The following is a 13,278-nucleotide window of genomic DNA, read 5'->3' on the forward strand; positions in this document are numbered from 1 at the left end:
GCCCTCCAGGCCTCCTATCAAAATTTTGTTTTTGAAGCAGTATTATAGCCTTTACGTACACTTAGTGTACGAGAAAGGCAAAAACGTTTCGCTATTCTGAGAAATACCAACTTTGAGAATAATGTCTCGAAGTTGGATCCCAGTTCGAAAACCTTTTGGAAATTAACGAAAATTCTTAAAACCTCAAAAGCCAATTCCAGCCCTTAAAGAGGGAAATAAAATTTTATTGACAAAAGACGAAAAGGCTCAAAAACTTGCTCAGCAGTTCGAGAGTGCCCATAATTTTAGTCTAGGTCTCATTAGTCCAATTGAAGATCAGGTTACACGGAGCTTCCAAGACATTCTCAATCAAGAGAATGTTTTTGACCCTTCGTTGGGAACTAATTTGGATGAAGTATTGGTAAGAGAACTAATTTGGTGATGATGGTATTTTCTACATACTTATCAAAAAACTCTTTATCCTTTTTGGTTAATTTATTTAACGAATGTTTTCAATTGGCATACTTCCCAGATAAATGGAAAAACGCCAAAGTTGTTCCAATTTTGAAACCGGACAAAAATCCAACTGAGTTTGCCCAATCAGTTTGCTTTCTTTAATAAGCAATCTGTATGTAAAGATTATTTTAAATAGAATGATGGTTCATATTAATGACAATTCTATTTTTGCTGATGAGCAATTTGATTTTCACCATGGGCATTCTCATCAGTTATTAATTATTAAACTGATCCAAAATTATTTATCAGATCGCTCACTGCAGGTAAACTATCAGAATTCTAAATCTGACAGATTACCTGTAAGGGCTGGTGTCCCCCAAGGCAGCATACTGGGGCCCATTTTGTATAACATTTTTACTTCTGACTTACCTGATTTACCACCAGGGTGTCAAAAATCTTTTTCCGCAGATGACACAGGTCTCTCAGCCAAAGGGCGAAGCCTTCGTGTCATTTGTAGTAGATGGCAAAAAAAAATTTGGATATTTTCTCCACTCACTTGCAAAAACGGAAAATTTTCAAAACTCAGCTTATAATTTTCCCACATAATTCGAGAGCTTCTTATTTGAAACCTTCTAGCAGACATATTGTCACTATGAATTCCAATTAATTGGCCTAGCGAAGCTAAATATTTAGGACTTCTGCTAGATCAAAAATTAACTTTTAAAAATCACATTGAAGGCCTTCAAGCCAAATGTAATAAATATATTATGTGTCTATATCCACTTATAAACAGAAAATCAAAACTTTGTCTTAAGAACAATCTTTTGATTTACACATAAATTTTTATACCTGCCATGTTGTATGCTGTGCCAAAATGGACTAGTTGCTGCAATACCAATACCACTTCAGAGGATTCAAAATAAAATTTTGAAAATGATTCTGAAGTTGCCTCCGTGGTATAGTACCAATGAACTTCATAGAATTTCTAATATTGAGACATTGCAACAAATGTCCAACAAAATAATTTCCAATTTTAGACAAAAATCGTTGCAATCTTCTATTGCAACGATTAACTCCTTGCACCCTTAGTATAAAATAGGTTAAGTTTAGTTTAAGTTGAAAACATTGTAATTCCTATATGGTTCTATTCAACCAGAGGAAATATCCTAACAGCCAGAGTTAATTGAAATGTATTAATAATAACTAAAACTATAACAAAGCAAACAACTATGATAGTGTTATGAAAACACGGAACACCTATTCTAAGAGATGAATGCATGTATTAGATAATTAGCAGATAAAATTAGTTGAAAAAAAAAATCTTCAAAAGCTGTAAAACGTTTTTCAAACGCGTCATAAGCAGCACGATGGACCGCTTGGAAATTTTTCCCCAAATTTTGTGAATTATCGTTTTGAACTCGTTGAATACGCTGACCTTGTATTCGTTAAGCTTTGACATCATATAGGACCAAACAAAGAAGTCGAGAATATTCAAATCTAGGAAGCTGGAAGCTGTCACCACCTCGTCGAAGCAACAGACTGAGGAAACAACAAGGCAGTTGCAATTCAATTGTCACGTCTTATCCTAGGGGCTCTCCTTAGCCGTGCGGTAAGACGCGGGGCCACAAAGCAAGACCATGCATGCGCCAAAAATATCCGAGAGTGAATTCATCGCTTTCCAAATCAGACCAAAATGGGCCATAAGTATTACAGCACATGGAGACGCATGGTAGATATAATGTGCCAGGGACAGAAAAAGTCACTTCAACTACATTAATGTTTGAATTCAAACAGGCGACATCCAGCAAACTATCAAGTTGTCAGTCCTTGAATAGGACGGCATGTGTATGAACAGCAGAAAGCGTCCGTGTCTTCATTGTTGCGTGTGGTGTCAAAACAGAACTTCGGCTTGCGACATTGATACTCAATTTGAAATCTCAAAATATGAATATCATTTCACATTATAATGTATGGATTCAACATTTTGAGGTCAGATTTCTAAAAGATATGCGTCTTTTTTGCACATAAAGTTAATTAATCTTCATTTTCTCCGTAACGCTGGGTAGACACCTTTGCGTGGTGTGTTACGGTGTAAGATCTACCACGGTCACATTGTCAGCAACTGGCAAGTCCTGACCCAACGAATACCTTCCCCAATATCCAACTCCGTGGTACTTATGAGGGTGTCGCTGAGTCGGGAGCCTCTCGTTAAGTAAGTACTACACCAACATTTCCTTCCCCTCCCAAGCTACGGTGAAGATGGGCGTGGCCAGGAGTAGTAATCCTCATGCTTTTGTGATTTTTATCCTAGATTGAAATTAAGGACTACACCCACCTTGATTTCTGATAGCAATCTGAATAAGCATTTCAATCTACGAAGTATACCGTAACTATGCTATGCTATGCTATGCTATAAAGTTAATTAATCTTCATTTGATGTTACAAATCAACCACAATTCAAAATATTCATTTCAACCCCAGCAGATATTCATTGTTTACGCTGCGAAGTATGTTTGAAAGTTTGACAACATGCTGTGAGATATTCGTTCCTACATTGCCGAACTTCCGATCAAAACAAATACGAATCAATCACGAAGCTGTATGATGAGTGTCGCTGCAAGTGATAGTAAAAAGAAGATTTCCGTCCATGCAATGTACTTTGATTCATCTTGTGACTAAACTTTTTCACGAATTTGCTTTTGCCACCTGAAAAAGTTTCGAGAAAAAGTAGAATCATGGAAATTTGACATGGCTTGAAATAGAAAATGATTAAAATGCCTCTAGAACGTTATAAAAATGTTTTAGTCTATCAATTTTTAGATTGTGGGGTTAGAAATTCAACAATCTTAAGCATTAACCGCTTATTCGAGAAAAAAAAATCGAGATGTCATGTCTATTTTGTGTGCTTTTGAAATTCTAACCTCTTAAACCAAGATTTTTTTTGAAAAACATTTATAGTTTTTGTTGTATAACAAAATTATACTTCATTTCCTACTACACCGTGTAAAATTTCAATGATTCTACTTTTTCTCTCGATGGCAGCTGGCGGTCTTCTCCTCCCCTATTTCCTGATCGCAGAATTCAACATGTTAACCAAAAACACGTGTTAAGATTGATTCAAGTTGCCATACAAAGGCTTGCACACTTGTACATCTACTGAATTAAACGGATATTATGAAATTCGTGAAAAAGCTTAGTCACTTGATAATTGCACATTTTGGCCTGAAAATACTTTCGTGGGGACATACCGATATCGTAAAAACTTAGATTAATGTAATAACTTAGCATTTTAGCCTCGTTGAAGTGATGAACCCCATCCTACTTTGTAACTAAATAATCTTGGAATTTTCGCAATCAATCAATCTACGCCAGCTATCAGTCGATTTTACAGGTCTAAAACTACAAATGCAACACATGAGCATCGCGAATACTAGAAATGTTTTCTGATTTTGTTGTCCAATGTTATCTTATCTAACGCGATGAATCTTGATGAAGACGAATCTTTGATAAACGGTTGAAAGACAAAAGGTCGAAAGATCAAAAAGTCGTAATCTATCCCTTTCGAAAGGACAAAAGGACAAAAGCTCTAAAGGATAAAAGGTAGAAAAGGAGAAAATGTCGAAAAGTAAAAAAGTGAAAGAAAAAAAACGAAGAAGGACGAAGAAAAAATAATCAGAGAGTAAAGAAAGAGGTGAAGAAGAAAGAAAAAAGAAAAAAAAGAATGAAGAAGGGAAAAGGAAGAAGGGAGGAGGTAGAAAGATAAGGTAAGAATAAAACAAGAAGAATAATGTAGAAAGGAGAAGGAAGAAAGAAGAAATAAGCAAGAAGAAGAAAGAAGAGGGAAGATAGAAAAACGCAAGAATGAAAAAGGGATATGAAAGCTGGAAGATGAAAGAAGAAAGAAGGAAAAAGAAAAAGGAAGAAGGAAGAAAGAAGAAAGAAGAAGTAAGATGAAAGTACAAATGGAAAAGAAGGAAAAACGAAAAAGGAGGGAGGAAGACGGAAAAAGGAAAGGAAGAAGGAAGAAAGAAGAAATAAAAAGGAAGAATAAAGCAATAAAAAGTAAAAAAAGGAAGAAGGAAAAAATAAAGAAGGAAGAAAGAATTCGACCTTTTATCCCTAACCTGATGAAGACAACATCAAACATATTCTTTACAGGATAGCAAGGATGCAAAATGATTGGGATTGAATTGAATTGAGCCCACGACCTCCTGTAGTGGGAATAAAGTCGACCGATGCCGCTAGTAACAAGGCTGATACCAATAGGGGAACTAGAATATTTTTCATAAAAAGGGTGTTCCGATTAAAATTCGCACACCCTCAGATTTTTCTAACTTTTAATCTGTTGGGAAAAAAATAATTTACACTGTTGATATCATCAGGTGCGCAAAAGTCTTAAAATTGGTGACGAAAGAACAGTGCGTGCGCGAATCTGTTTTATACCAATACATTGAGAACTGGAACGGGACTTGCAAAGAGGAAAAAATGTAACTTCTTCTGCTGACAGTGAACTGCTGTCACAAACTGTCAGATGCAGCCAGCAGCTTTTTGTGTAAAAGTATTGTTATTTACTTTACTTACTTATGGATCCTGTACACCTCCGGTGGTGTAAAGGGCCGACTTGAAAGATCTCCATCCTGAGCGTTGCCCGGCTATCGCTTTAACCTGTTGCCAGGTTAGATTTCGGTCGACTTCTTTTATTTCTTTATTGAGGCTTCGCCGCCATGAGCCTCTGAGTCTGCCTCTGCTGCGATGTCCCGCTGGGTTCCAGTCTAATGCTTGTTTACAGATTTCGCCCCTACGTAGAGTGTGGCCGACCCAGCCCCACTTCCCGAATTTCTGTAGCTATCGGTCTCTGGTGACAACGACGATGGAGCTCGTTGTTTGAGATCCAGTTGTGAGGCCACCATGCCCGAATTATATACCGCAGGCATCTGTTAATGAACACGTGCAGGCGTTGAGTGTTCTCCACTGATACACACCATGTTTCGCTAGCGTATAACAGCACAGATTTCACGTTAAAGTTGAAAATTCGTATTTTGGTGCGTTATCTGCCTGTTTTTCCAGATATTTCTTAAACTCGCAAAGGCAGCCCTTGCTTTCTTGATCCGTGAGCCTATGTCGATCTTGGTACCGCCGTCTGACGCCGTTTGGCTACAAAGATATTGGAAGCTTTCAACATTCTCCACTGGTTGCCCGGCTACTGTGAAACTGGAAGGAGTCATTGTGTTTACATCCAACGATTTGGTTTTGTTGACGTTGATGACTAAACCTGCCGAAGAGGAGCGCTCGGCAAGGTTGTTGAGCTTACTCTGCATATCAGAGCGCCGTTGCGCGAAGAGTGCAACGACATCAGCCAATTCGAAGTCGTTTAGGTGCTCCATGGTGATAGGCTGCCATAACAGCCCGCGGTTTGGTTAACGGTCAATCGCATCTACCAGAATCTCATCGATTACGATGAGGAACAGTAACGGTGATAGAATACATCCTTGCCTCACACCAGCTACGACCCGGATAGGGTCGGACAGGACCCCATTGTGCAGCACTCTACACGAAAAGGCCTCGTACTGTGCTTCGATGAGGCCGATGATTTTCTCAGGAACCCCCTTGCGTCTCAGGGCGCCCCACATATTCTCGTGATTGAGACGGTCGAAAGCTTTTTCGAAGTCGATGAAAACCAAGTAAAGGGACTCTTGGAATTCTTTGACCTGCTCCAGAATGATGCGGAGCGTGACAATATGGTCCACACAGGATCTTCCGGCACGGAATCCGGCTTGCTGCCGCCGGAGATTCACAGTGATCTTCTCCTGAATCCGGGCTATGATAATTTTGCACAGAACTTTGAAAACGGTACACAGCAACATAATGCCTCGCCAGTTATCGCATACAGCAAGGTCACCCTTTTTGGGCACCTTCACTAAGATACCTTGCATCCAGTCGACCGGGAAGTTGCGGTGTCCCAGATATTACGAAATAAACGATGCAGTAGTTGAGCGGATGTCATGGGGTCAGCTTTGAGCTTCTCGGCTGATATGCGGTCGACCCCTGGGGCATTATTCGATTTTATGCTTTGGATGGCTGTTTGAATCTCTAGCAGTGATGGAGCTTCGGTATTGACGCGTGTTATACGTCGGATCCTAGGCAGATCATGCCGAGGTGGTGATGGCATGGCTAGCACTGGTCAGTTGGGTCGGTCAATAACTGATCATTCGCGTCTTTCATAGGCATCGTTGCATTCATCTTCGCCCCGCTTAAGCGTCGTGAGATATCGTAGAGGAGGCGAATGTCCCCGGTTGCGGCGGCTCTCTCTCCTTCGTCGGCCACGCTCGCTTGTCCCGTCGACATGAGCGTTTTACTTCCTTCTCAAGAGCCGCGTATCGTTGACGGGCTAAGACTTTGGCTCCTCTGGTTTTCTATCGCTCTATCGCGGCTTTGGCTGCTCTTCGCTCGTCTATCTTCCTCCAGGTCCCATCGGTGATCCATTGTTTTCTCTGGTGCGTAGTTCGCCCAGATTGTTCTCGCTGGTGGCGATGAAGGCATTCTTGATGGCGGTCCATTGGTCTTCCACGCTGCCACCTTCCGGAATATCTGCAGCACGCGTCTCCAGTTCTTCAACGAAGGACCGTTTCACCGTGGCATCTTCCAGTCGGCGTGTGTTGAATCGTCGTCCAACTCTTTCCTCCTGCCGACGAATCCGCGCAATGCGCTGGCGTATTTCGCCGATGAGGAGGTGATGATCAGACGCGATATCGGCACTACGTTTATTCCGTACATTAAGGTGATTATACAATCAAGCCATGTGGTTAATTTTAAATTCACCACACAGTTTTCTACTCCTATTATTAAAAGTTCAAATCTAGCGTAATAATTTTCGTACAATGCTGAAATTCAAGTCGATTGTTTAGCATAAGTGAGCAAATGATCTACGGATGTTTTTATCCCCATGGGCATTGTGGTTCTCTCAATTCGTGCTCTTGAAAAATCACTAGAAAAAGCACGTGGTTTCCAAGATGGCCGATTTGTGGCTTTGTTGTTTAACCACCTTAAGAAGGCTTCGTTTCCATTTTCGACTGGTGCAGATGTGGTCGATTTGATTTTCTGTAAAGCCGTCACGGGAGAGCCACGTGACCTTGTGAACCGGTCGATGAGGGAAGAGCGATCCCCCGATCACCATGTCTTTATTACCACAAAATTCTGCGAACAGCTCTCCGTTTTCGCTCATTTCTCCGAGACCATGGCGTCCCATAATGCGCTTATGGTTCGAGTTGTCGGATCCGATCTTCGCATTAAAGTCGCCCAAACAGACCTTGAGTATTGTATTGTTATCCCAACTAAAATATTCCACATGTTTTTTGTTTTACTAATGCTTTTGACGTAAACTACGTCTAAGGGGAAGACTCGGATACAGGGTGACAAATGAAAATTTCCAAATTCGAGACCGTCACGAAATCATGTAAGATTTTGAACTTGAATAGCACCTTTATCTTCCGATGGATTTTTGAGATTTATATATCAATCGACTCGGAAATTCTCTACCAATTTGTCAATTATATTGAAACTTTGGGTTATGAACGTTAAAATAGGGTATCGGATCATTTTGGCAGCACCCTCTTTTCTTGTCCGCAAGAGTCTCGTTTCGGCCGTCGCCGTTCAGTGCGGTTGGTTTTTGGACTCTGCTTTTTGTGCGGTGTTTCGCACAAAAAGTAGAACAATGGAGCCGGACCAGTGACCGCGGTCGAAACAAAGGTAACAGAAATGCGTAATGTACTGCATGGAGTATAAAAAGTGATGCAGATAGGGGCCGTACACATATTACGTAAGCACTTATGGGGGAGGGGAGGTCTGTCAATATCTTACGCTCCATATAAATAAAAAATCTTTTGTATGGAAAAAATCTTACATGGGGGGAGGGGGGTTGAAAACCCCAAAAAAAATGCTTACGTAATAAGTGTACGGCCCCATAGGGGCATGTTTGTGCAGGCATGAGACGATCAATTGTTATCAATGCCAATGCCCTTGCTAGTAATGCAATCATTGCAATGTAATTGCACAAACATGTTTATATTAAAAAATTACTTTGGAAAAATGTTGAGCTTTTTTTTTGCAAACTGAAAACTAATAAGGCCGTTAAGCATATTTATTAAAGGTTCCCCCAAACACACGCGACGCGACAGTCGCGACGCGATTCTATCGCTTGGCGACAGCGATTCTGTCGTCGTTGGTATGGAAGCGTAAATAGAACATTGGCCTGCAGCGACCCAACGATAGAATCGTGGCGACTAGTTGTCGCCGTCGCGGCGATGGAATCGCTTAGGTTTGGGGGAGCCTTAAAAATTATGGTCTACGCAAGGTCAAGGTCTACTGGTCTCCGCAAAGTCAAGAGGGAGGGGGTAATCTTCTTCTTCTACTGAATCGAGCGGCGTGAAAATTTGAATGCAGAGGTTTTGGGGGCCGGGGAAGGTTCTTAAGATGGTTCGAGACCCCTCTCCTCTTTGAAACCTGGCTTCTATACAAATGAAACATCAATTTCATCATAACTCGAGATCAAGCAAATGGAACCAAATCTGGCGTGTGGAGGTTTTGGAAGGGAAGATATGTTTCTGCATAACTCGAGAACTACTCAGAGAATAAATCAATTTTAGGCGAAACAAAGTTCGTCGGGTCTGCTAGTAAAAGATAAATATTAAAATGGAAAAAAAACTCCTCGGATTTGTTAAAGAATGTTTTGAAAGTTCTCAAAATTTACCGGAAATTTTTTTTAATGCTCCTTAAATTGTTATTTTTGAGCAAAACAATCCGAAGGGGGGGGGGGAGCATATTTTATAAAAATATTTTTATCGGCCTTATAATATTTTGTCCAATTAAATGCGCGCCTGAATCAGAAGGATTTAACTTTGATTCAGGAAGTGTGAATGCACTTAAGATATTTTTATAATACGTGGGTGCAATCATGCGGTACTTATTGTACACGACAAAAGCTTCGGAACGCATACGTTCTTGAAACGGGCTATATGAGTTACAATAGAGCTATCACCTTCTTGCTCCCTGATTCAAAAGTCTTGCAATGATAATATTAAAATGGTTGCACGAATATTTTATCCATAGTGACACTCAGTGTTGGTAGAATCATACTCAAATCTGAATCATCGAGATTTCATGCACGAGCTAACTCGCCTGCGATTCTGTAGGGGGAGCATCGCGCTTGAGTTTCACGGCCAGAATCGCATCGCTTCGCTCACTCACCGAAAAATAATTTCGTTCTAAAAAGCGTCAAAACGCAATCGAGGCGCATGTTTTGTTTATATATGCAATTATTGGCCATTGTTTTAGACGAAAAACAGATAATTCAATGCATTCAACAATGAAGAACACGTAAATATCATGCAATGATGCAAATTGCTATTCGAATCATGAGCAAATCTCTGGGCCATGATTCTGATGGGATTTTACTCACGCATGATTTGAATCGCCGATCAGATTTGAGATTTTGAGATTTTACCAACACTGGTGACACTGCCAAACAGTGGGAGTTGGATTGTATTAACACACACACCCTCTTTTCTCGTCCGCAACGTTTTCTACTCGCGCGCATCACAACCAAATTAATTGGGTTTTGGTACATGATAGACATTTTATGATTTCTAGTGATGCACGAAAAACAAGATATGCCTATGATTGAAATGTTTCTGAATAATAAATGTTGCAAACGGAAAAGAGGATGCTCCCCTAGGGCTTCTTCTATTGAAATATTTCATCAAATGCTTCGAAACCCAAATGTAGGCAACTCGGATCCAAGAAAGGCATCATTACCACTGAGGAATAAATTTGGGTTTTCATAGTAAATTTTTTAAACTATTGTCGTATCCAACAATTTTCATATCTTAAGATACGCTAGTTTTGTTTGAAACCAGTGACATAAGTAAACAAATGAATTTTCCAAAAATATTCATGCATGATGGCACTACAATCCTCAATGAACAAAACTGCCTTACGTAGTTTACGTTGGGCGGTTGTGTCTTGTGCATAACACTTCTGTTTTTTCACTTTAACGAGTAATCCAAATCATCCGATTAGCTTATTATTAATCAATTATAAACGTGTGCTTTGTTTCCGGTATAATGATTCTTATGAAAATGAATTTACTAATTCACGAATTGTGTACACTTTTATTTTGCTCAGAGAAGTCTACCCGGGGCTTAGGTGAAACAGTCAAGGAAACAGTTGAAACTCGATGGTCAATTATGATGAAAAGAAGAAAAAGTGTCAAAACAAAGGAAAAGAAGCAGCGTCTTTGCAGGTCTCGTCTCAGATTGAGAATAAAGATCTGTACCATCGGGTGCCATCGGGTCACCAGTAGCCATCGGGTCACCAGTGCGAGCAAAGACGTAGGATTGCCAATCCGGAGATGGTGATTTCGATTCTCGGTCCGGTCTAGGATGTTTTTGGGTTGGAAATTTTCTTGACTCCCTGGGCATAGTGTATCCATTGTGCCTGGCCATAACTGTGAAAGTACTGATAAGTTATAACGAACACTATGCTACAAGATGGCAATGTCCTAATAGGTTATTTTTTAACCCTCTAACGCTACTTTTATTATTCAATTGTTCACATATCGAACAGTTTTTGATATCGATCAATAATATAAACTTCAATGCATGTTTAAATATGATAATTTTCAAAATTCTACAAATTAAAAAAAAATAACGTTGAGTAATTTTTTGTTCCTCCGTGTTTTTGTTCTAATACTTATATCTTTGAAGAGTGAAATATTTGTAGGTTAGTTTTTTATCCACGACTAAGCTTATTCATTAAGAGGTTGTTAAAGTGGTGAATGATACACTCTTAAATAATTCCCTCACATTTCTCCTACACGGAAAATAAGGAAACAAAAACAGTAGTTTAAAAAATAGCAATATAACAGCATTGAATGGGAATGTTCAAGTTTTTAATATGTTTAAAAATCAAAAAAGTAGGATAGATTCGAGAAATTAATCTATTCAATTAAAAAATCTGGAAAAAAACAAAATTATGAAATCTGAAAGCGATGAAATCGCGGATTAAAAATTGCAATTGCCCAAAACGTTTCCATATTGATTTTAGAAAGCAAAATAGTAATTTTGAGCGAAAACAAAATAATGGGTGTTAGAGGATTGTTCTCAAAATCACAAAGTACGATGTTTATCAAGCGATAAACTGAAAATAGTTTATAATTGACGTAGAAACTTCTTTACACTTTCAATAAAATGGACAATGCATTGACAAATAGAATAATTATTATTACAATAGATCCTTATAGTAAAGACAATACTCGTAGATCAGATTTAATTAAAATGTCTGTATCAAACATATTTGATGTTGCCAAAACAGAAACAACAAAATGTTTCTACCAAAAACGAAAATGGCAGAAACCCAGCGCTCCTTACTTTTTTTTGTATAAAGATTTTGGAAATTAATATTGGAGGAGTGGCTATGGACTAGAAATTGCTAATTGGGATGGCCAAAGTTTGATAGTTTCCAAACCGAAAAACGTCTGCGTGAAGTTTAAAATATTCGCAAGTTCTGTTCTATATTCTATTGATGGCTAAAAATGGAAGATCGAGTCCTTTCTGTAAAATGAGTCAATTGATATAGTCTGCCCTCCCACGGATAAATTGTTTTCCGGAATAATCCCTTCAGTGCACTACAATGTACAAGCAAATAGAAAGTATCGATTCTTTTTTCAATTAGATATCCGCTCGCATCATTTTCGCATTGCAATTCAAGATTCTCAACCAATCATGACGTTAAACGGTACTACGATCCAATAACGACAGTGCCATCTCACAGCATAGTACTCTAATAAACAATTAAAAACTTATTGGCTGCTATTCGTAGTTCCATACTCTACAGGATTCGATCTCTGATATCTAAAACATGGTCCTGTTTTGTAAATGAGCACTTGAACCGTGACCAATGAGCTAAAAAAGACCCAAACACAGGCTGCAGCTCACCCGCGAAACTCATCTTTGTATACACTGGCACTGTTTTCACGCCAAATCAACATAAAAATTAAAATAAAATAAAGAAAATCAACTGTTTTGTTGGTTGCTCCGTTAGCTGAGCCGCTTGTTGAAAGCCAAGCCACTCTAAGCGAAATGAGACAATCGTGACGAGGAAGATCGAAAAACCTTAAAATCGCTGCTGCCACTGCCATCGTCGTCGTCGCCGCGCGCCACTGACAAGAGCCGAGATTTTATTTTTAAACACAGTCTGGGTCCTCCTCGGTTCGAGTGAGGAAATACGCGAAAATCCGCGATCTTTGCGCGCCTCCCGCTTATTAGTTGTAGAGTGTCAGCTAGGCGACGACGACGGTGAACAGGCGAAATCCGGACGCGGTTTCACGGAGAAGTGTGCCAAAAATTCCAGCATCTAGGCGAGCGTGGCTGGTCGACGCGCATGGAGTCGATCGTTAGACTCAGCAACGATCGACGCCGGGTTCTTTTCAAGGTTTTGTGCGTCCTTGCGCGGTCATCTGCGTGGAAAGTGCGAGCGGGGAATTTTCCGCGGTCAGGGGGAGCGACATTTTTTGCTCTATTTGGTGGGATAAACCCTACGTATTCGACGTCTTCGTTGTCGTCGTCGTCGTCGTCGTCATCATCAGATCATCCTGGTAGGGGCTAGAAGGGAAACCATAAATCAAGGTCGGAATTTGGATTGAAAATTGGTGGTGGTGCAACTACGGATCGCGACGAGTGAAAGGTTAGGCAACCGAAGGGTGTTGGTGAGTCACGGAAATTCATTGATGGAAAATCGTTGAATGAAAACGGAACTCTCACCAGTTTGGTTGATCGAATTTCGATTTTG

The 13,278-nt window shown here is 39.8% G+C and overlaps 1 protein-coding gene across 4 annotated transcripts in view; it reads left to right on the forward strand.

Annotated features, from left to right (window-relative positions):
- LOC134213467 (voltage-dependent L-type calcium channel subunit beta-1) overlaps positions 1–13,278 on the forward strand; it is a 405,504-nt gene that overhangs the window by 266,082 nt on the left and 126,144 nt on the right. The window contains exon 1 of one of the 4 annotated variants that reach the window (XM_062692546.1): positions 12,187–13,195. The exons of the other annotated variants lie outside the window; for them this stretch is intronic. The gene's annotated coding sequence lies outside the window, so the exon portion shown is untranslated. Of the gene's footprint in view, positions 1–12,186; positions 13,196–13,278 lie in introns of those variants that run through there. 4 annotated transcript variants of the gene reach the window in all.

The sequence above is a fragment of the Armigeres subalbatus genome, chromosome 2 (genome assembly GCF_024139115.2).
Source record: "Armigeres subalbatus isolate Guangzhou_Male chromosome 2, GZ_Asu_2, whole genome shotgun sequence".
Classification (NCBI taxonomy): domain Eukaryota; kingdom Metazoa; phylum Arthropoda; class Insecta; order Diptera; family Culicidae; genus Armigeres; species Armigeres subalbatus.